At 43.3% G+C, this 7,826-nt stretch overlaps 1 long non-coding RNA gene across 1 annotated transcript in view; it reads right to left on the bottom strand.

Annotated features, from left to right (window-relative positions):
* Positions 1–662: 662 nt before the first annotated feature.
* Positions 663–7,826, bottom strand: part of LOC105234471 — a 32,086-nt gene continuing 24,922 nt past the window's right edge. Inside the window, exons 3-4 of the long non-coding RNA XR_002141517.2 lie at positions 3,554–3,730; positions 663–3,424 (exon numbers count right to left, since the gene is read on the bottom strand). This is a non-coding gene — a long non-coding RNA (uncharacterized LOC105234471). The remainder of the gene's footprint in view (positions 3,425–3,553; positions 3,731–7,826) is intronic.

Genomic DNA, 7,826 nt, shown 5'->3' on the forward strand with positions numbered 1-7,826 from the left:
GTGGTACTTGCTCAGAATAAATGGGATCGATCTTTACCAACGTAATCAAAATCAGCTTCAGTTTCCGCATACATGCTGGGAAAACCAAAACCTTTCCCCTTGGTGGTTTGCTTTTAAAATGTAAAACATCGCCACAGTTTGAAGGTCGACAAATTACAACTCTAGCAGGTAGACTGATTACCATACTGAGAAGTCTAGTCAGTTTTGATGAGTTTCTCAGATTACCATACTGAGAAGTCTAGTCACTTTTGATGAGTTTCAAAAAATGCTCTTTTTCTTGGGGCGCCTGGGTGGCACAGCGGTTAAGCGCCTGCCTTCGGCTCAGGGCGTGATCCCGGCGTTGTGGGATCGAGCCCCACATCAGGCTCCTCCGCTATGAGCCTGCTTCTTCCTCTCCCGCTCCCCCTGCTTGTGTTCCCTCTCTCGCTGGCTGTCTCTATCTCTGTCAAATAAATAAAATCTTTAAAAAAAAAAATGCTCTTTTTCTTAACATATACTTTAAGGTTCAAGGTTTATATTTACATATAAAATATGTAAATTTATATATATACACTTATATATATTTATTATATATTTATATATAATAATTTTATATAAATATATATAAATAAGCCATATATATATAATTAATAAAGTAATACACATGCATTATAGAAAATTTGGAAAATCCAAAAAGAAGAAAAATAACAAAGGAACCCAAATGGCAGTACCTCAAGAAACTCAGTATTAAAATTTTGTTTTCTAGTGATTTTTAGATGTTTTTGAATCATTGTGATCTTATTGTGTGCTACTGCATTATCTTTTCCCCCATACACACCGAGCTTGTCCGACAAAATGGGGAGCTACTTGAAGGCAGAAATTAGGCACCACACTTCCCTGGGGTCCCTGGAGTAGCACACAATAAGCCTTGCTCCGTGCCCGTAGCCGTAGTTGATGCTGGAATAATGAGTGCCTTCGTCACTGGTTTGTTTTATCAGTCAATGAATGAACACAAACTATAAAACCAGGTTCTTGTCCTTCGAACGTTTACAATCTGTGTTAAAAGGCAAATGTATAAATCTTTCTCACCTAAGCCAATACATGACTAAATGTCATACGAAGGATGGGATCCTTGTAGGATACTTCTTAGAGGTGACACGTAGTAAGGAAAGTGGCTTGGGTGGGACATACTGAAGGAGGTAACAAAGATAGAAGAATCCGGTTCTCTTTTTCCAGCCATCCAACAAGCCGCCGATAGAAATAGGTTGATCTACCTCCAACCAGTTCCCATGATTCTACCCAATGCCAAGCAGCCTCTCCACGGACTGTCTCAGAGGACTTGCTGTGTTCTATACAAGCAAAAGAAACCGGAGCTCCTCTCTCTGCACGAAGGGAATTACCCAGCTACTGTTTCCTCTCAGCTCTGGAACAGGGAGGGAATTCTAGGCTACATAGCCATGCATGGATACCTTTCTCCACTGGTCAACCTACGTGAAAGGGGTTTTAAAACTTCATAGTTCTCCCTCTCTTTTGTCTGCTCGGGTGGAGCTAAGGAAACAGTACTCTTGCTGCCTGGTTATCTGATCATCGTGGTCTCAGGGCCCCCATTATACAGCCTGTGCCGGAGCTTTCTGGAGCTGGGTAACTTGCCTTAGCTCTGATGGGCAGCGTGTGAGGGGCGCCCCAGGGACCTAGGGGGCTTCTCAGATGGCCTGAATTCAATGAATAGTTCCCAGCTTAATCAATAGGGGCATAGCAATCAGGTGGATGTAAGTAGGGCTGGATCTGAAGGATTTTCAAGAAATCGTATTGGAGGATTGCCCTGGGTATAAAGACGTGTATAATATCAAGCCACATTTGGCACGCTCCAGTGAAGGCTGTGGCAGCTTGTCTGACAGGGTGCCCGCCTCTTTAACAGCTCTTTTAATTCCAGATGAAATGAAAATTCCCTCCTTAGTAGTCATTAAGGCTTCAATTTTATTTTTCATTATTAAACCATGAAGTTGGCCAAAACATTTAAATTAAGCAAAATGAAGAGATTTATGGGCAAATTGGAGCCTAGGTGAAAAATTGAAGCCTAATCTCTAAAGATTAAGAAAAAAACACAATAACCACACTATTGAGGAAAAAAGCAAATCTCAGAGTAAACAGGGGGAAATGTTCTTTCTTATTTTTCCCAAAGAACCAGCTCTTTAAAATTGTGTTTTTAGATGATGATTTCATGCTTGGTAATACCCACATGATTCAAGAACTGTTGGAATAAGACTTAAATGGTATTTTAGTCTCTGTGTAGAACTACAGAAGTATGTCAGATTGATAGCCCCAAGCAGCCGACAGCCTCCTGCAGAGAAGGAACACTGTGGTGAGGGCAACATGAATTATTTCAGATCCCCCTTGCCCTAAAGACAGACTCCTGCTAGGTGGCCAGTGTGGGGGTCAGAGATTAAACGTGTTTGATCTTCAGTTTCTCCATTGAGAGTGTCAGGAAGGGGCTCTGGTGCCGGAGGGAAGGATGGAAGGATGTTTCTAGCCAGCTGAGTGTTGGTGGGTAAGCCTATAGCTCAGGCCTGGTTTGGATTCCTTATCAGAGACCGCCTTCCTCCCAGAGGAGAACACTGCTGCAGGGGCAAATTTGAAATGCTAACAGAGATGAAAGTTTCCAGAGGCAGCCACCTAAGCCAGGCACCCACAATTGAAAGCATTTTAATTTCAGACCAAAGAGTGTCATGGATAATCATAATCTCATCTGTTGGTCCTAAATCTCTTCCGGCACTGAAGACAGGCAGTTACCTTAAGGGCAGTGAAGACAATGATTGCTCCCCGGGGGCTTTCAGAGAAAAATCCATTTACTTCCAAACCGAACCACTAAGGCTTGCTCTGAAGGTAAGTGGTATGATCTGGAGGTTAGTGTTAATTACCACCAGACTCCTACTGTCCCCAGATGCTGCGTCTCCCCCATAAATCTGCTGTGGTACCTGAAATTGTCACTACAGTGTATGATATGGAGCTAATCATTTTAAGTCAATTGTTACCCAATAGCAGAGACAAGGCCTGGGAGAGGTCAACTTTTGTGAAGGTGTGGAGGCTCAAGCAAGGTGCAAGGCCAGCAGACCTGCCTCCAAGGATGCTTAGGGGTCTAGGTGTTGCCTGGAAAGCTGATCCTAGAGGCAGAGAGGTGGCGGCGGGGTAGGAAGGGAATGGATGTTTCTTCCATGTCTGTTGTGTTCCAGACATTACACAAGGTGCTTTCACCTAAGCGATGCTATTTCATCCTCATAGTAATTCTTGAAGGTGTGCACTCTTACCCTCATTGTAGAGCTGAGGAATTGGAGGCTCAGGGAGCTGAAGTAATTTGCCCCAGTTCACAAACCTTTCCCAGCACGATGTGAACTCAAGTTTGCCAGGTTCAAAGAGCGTGCTCTTTCTGTGGCATCATGGCGACTCCCTGGAAATTAAGGAACAGGGGGCTTATTTCACAAGTGAGCCAGCCGAGATTCACCTGCCTAGCAGCCTGTGAGGGAAACTGTCTCCCTTTACAACCCTTCTGAGATCAGAATGGAGGTAGAATATCTACCTAGGAACAAGAGACTGGATTGATAACCAGATTTCAGTCCCCTCAAGATTCATCTTTCCCTTGGAGTCGCTGTTGCCTCCATCTTTGTCTCCAGGGCCACTTCTGCTCTTTCACAAATCAGACTCGAGTAGACTTCAGACTCTTTCCTTCATTCCCTGTAGTAGGGCTGCAATAAGGCTAAAATGATGAAATAAGACTTAATTAAAGGCTCAGAGATAACAAAGGGAAAATAAACAAGGATTAAGAGGCAACTAACTAATCAGGCCCGGGACCTGTGGCTGCTCCCCAGAGTGCGGCCCAGCCTCACAGGGCACCTGTCCACCCAGCTTCCAGCCTGCCTCTGCGGGCAGGGGCCAACTCCTCCACCCTACCCTTGCCCCACCCCGAACACCTGAGAACATCTGCAAGCATGGCCAAGGATGTTCAGCACACTGTTTAAAGTCAGTCTTCACGTTTACTTTTTTGTTTGTTTGAGAGAGAGAGAGAGCACAAGCAGGAGGGGCAGAGGGAGAGAGAATCTCAAGCAGACTGTGAGCTGAGTGGGGAGCCCAACATGGGACCTGATCTCATGACCCTGAGATCACAACCTGAGCTGAAGCCAAGAGTCCCGTGCTTAACCGACTGCACCACCCAGGTGCCCCCCATCTTCCCATTTCTAAGCCACTACTTTCCTCATGCAGATGGATGCCAATCTTGACTTATTTATTTATTGCTAGCACCAAATTCATAACCCAAGCTGAGTAGAAAAAGGTAAGTAGCATAGGAAAAGGGAAAGAACTTTTTACAACTTGTTAAAATATAAATATCCGTGACATTTTTATTTTTTAATACAACCACTCAAAGCACTGGCAGCAACTGGTTTCCTTGACCACAGTCAACAGGACCTCATTGAATAAATTCTTCTCATGCACAATCTGTTTCATTTAGAACAAGCTCTATTTTCACAGAGCTACCAAGTCAGCTATTATCAAACACTTGAAGACCTTCAAAACTAAAATGGAATATTTCACACCCATCAGGTAGGCAAAAATAAATAAATAAAAATCTGATAAAACCAAAGGCTGATGAAGATGTGTGGTCAAAAGAAAGTCTCCTCACCTCCTGCTGCTAGGAATGTAAACTGAAGAACAATTTGGAAAGAGCTAACAAAGGTAAAGAAGAGGAACACCCAGTGAATCATCCATTCCATTTCTTAGCATGCACTCTAGAAAAATTCTTGGAAATGTTCACAAGTAGACATGAATGAGAATATTCACTGCAACAGTTTGTAACAGCCAAATAAACATGACTCTTTTTTAAGAAACTGGAAAAAATAATTAAATGTACACCAATGAAGGGATAGATTTTTTAAATTATAAATCAATCAATGCACTGAAACAATTCACAGTTGTAAAAGTGAATGAACCAGCTCTACATATTTCCATATGGATAAGCCTTTATGATATAATATTGAGTAGAAACCCTGCATCCCAGGTGATCTATGCAGTCTCTCAAGTTTAATCACTGACTGGGAAAAATGCTTGCTCAACTATTCTTTCAAAGCAGTATTAATTACATGGACATGGCCACAGCTAGGTATTTTGGGAGGTGGAACTATCGATCTCACGTCAACAAGGATACTTTTCCTTAAGGAAACCACTCATGGTTTGAGTGCATCTGTAATACATGGAGGGTCATCGTACAGTGCTGCCATGCCCTAGAAGTGTGCTGAAGAAATGGAACTGGTGCAAACAGGAAAACAAACCCCCAATGCAGCTCCCGATCACAAATGCACAAAAGGGGCAGTAGCCTCAGTACAGGAATGCAGATAAGTGGTTTTTAATGAGAATGTGTTAGTCCACAGAAATCTGGACGAGACTATTCAAGAACTCAGATTGCACCGTTGCTACGAACAGAGGACAAGGATTGAGAAGGGCTTTCTCCCTCTCTCCTTGAGTATTAACTCTACTCAAAAGATCAACAGAGTGATTTCTTTTTTCAAATGATGTTTAGTCCTCTTGTGCCACTAGGAAGAAAATCATACAAAACAGAAAGGGATCAGAAGAAGTGGGGGGAGGGGGGACCCTCCTAATTACATGTAGAAATACAGAGGCAGCATGGTACGGTGGAAAGTCAGAATGGAGTTGCAATCTGCTCCACCATTTCTGAGCTCTGGGCAATTCATTTCACGGCTATACAGGCATACCTTGCAGATATTGTGGGTTCAACTCTGGACCACCACAATAAAGCACGTCAAATGAATGTTTTGGTTTCTCAGTGCATGTAAAAGTTATATTTACACTTTACTATAGTCTATTAACTGGGCGATAGCATCTTATCTTTAAAAAAGTACACATTTTAATTTAAGAGTATTTTATTGCTAAAAAGTGCTAACCATCATCTGAGATTTCAGAGAGTCGTTATCTTTTTGCCGATGGAGGGTCCTGCCTCGATGTTGGTGGGGCTGCTAACTCAGCAGGGTGGGGCTGCTGAAGGCTGGCGTGGCTGTGGCAAGTTCTTAAAATAAGACAACAGTGAGGTTTGCTACATCACGTGACTCTTCATGAATGATTTCTCTGTAGCATGCGATGCTGTTTCATAGCAGTTTACCCACAGTAGAACTTCTTTCAAAATTGGAGTCAATCCTCTCAAACCTGTCACTGCTTTAGCAACTAAGTTAATGTGATATTCTAATCCTTTGTTGTCATTTCAACAATGTTCACAGCATCTTCCCCAGGAGTAGATTCCATCTCAAGAAACCACTTTGCTCATCCGTAAGAAGCAACCCCTTGTCCGTTCAAGTTTGATCATGAGACATAGCAGCCCAGTCCCCTCTTCAGGCTCCACTTCTGGTTCTAGTTCTCTTGCTGTTCCCACCGCATCTGCAGTACTTCCTCCCCTGAAGTCTTGGACCCTCAAAGTCTACACGAGGGTTGCAATCAAATTCTTCCCAACTCCTGTTAATGTTGGTATTTTGAGCTCTTCTCATGAATCACGAATGTTGTTAATGGCATATAGAATGGTGAATCCTTCCTAGAGGTTTTCAATTAACTTTGCCCAGGTCCACAGAGGAGTCACTATCCATGGCAGCTATAGCTTTATGAAATATATTTCTTGAATAATAAGACTCGAACATTGAAATGACTCCTTATGCCATGGGCTGTACAATGGATGCTGTGTTAGCAAGCATGAAAATAACATTAACCTCGTACATTTCTGGCAGAGCTCTTGGTGGACCACGTGCGTTGCAATAGTATTTTGCAAGAAATCTTTTTTTTTTTTTTTTTTTGGAGCAGTAGGTCTCAACAGTGGGCTTAACATATTCAGTAAACCATGCTATAAACAGCTGTGCTGTCCTCCAAGCTTTGTTGTTCTCTTTATAGAGCTCAGGCAGAGTCGGTATAGCATAATTCTTAAGGACCCTAGGATTTTGGAGCGGTAAGTGAGCACTGGCTTGAACTAAATTTGCATGAGCCCCTAACAAGAGAGTCAGACTAAACTTTGAGGCTTTGAAGCCAGGCTTTGCTTTCTCTCTAGCTATGAAAGGCCTAGATGGCATCTTCGTCCAGTAGGAGACTGTTCAGTCTACACTGAAACATCGGCTGCGTCATGGAGCCACCCTCATTCTCTGAGCTGGATCTTCTGGAGAACTCGCTGCAGCTTCTCCACCAGCACTTGCTGCTTCACCTCGTACTTTTAGGTCATGGAGACGGCTTCCTTCCTTAAACCTCGTGAACCCACCTCTGCCAGCTTCCAGCCTTTCTTCTGCAGCTTCCCCACCTCTCTCAGCCTTCACAGAATTGAAGAGAGTCGGGGCCTTGCTCTGGATNACTTTCTTCTGCAGCTTCCCCACCTCTCTCAACCTTCACAGAATTGAAGAGAGTCGGTGCCTTGCTCTGGATTAGGCTCTGGCTTAAGGAAATGTCGGGCTGGTTTGGTCTTCTATCAGACCCTCAAACTTTCTGTACATCAGCAATAAGGCTGTTTCACTTCCTTATCATTCATGTGTTCACTAGAGTAGCACTTTTAATTTTCTTCAGGGACCTTTCCTTTGCATTCACAACTTGGCTAACTCTTTGGCTCAAGAGGCCTAGTTTTCTGCTGATCTCCGCTTTCGACCTGCCTTCCTCACTAAGCTTAATCATTTCCAGCTTTTGATTTAAAGTGGTAAACGTGTGAAATCTTCCTTTCACTTAAACACTTAAGAGGCCATTATGGGGTCACTAATTGGTCTAATTTCAATGTTGTGTCTCAGGGAATAGGGAGACCTGAGGAGAGGGAGAGAGATATGGAG

The sequence above is a fragment of the Ailuropoda melanoleuca genome, chromosome 8, assembly GCF_002007445.2.
Source record: "Ailuropoda melanoleuca isolate Jingjing chromosome 8, ASM200744v2, whole genome shotgun sequence".
Lineage (NCBI taxonomy): Eukaryota > Metazoa > Chordata > Mammalia > Carnivora > Ursidae > Ailuropoda > Ailuropoda melanoleuca.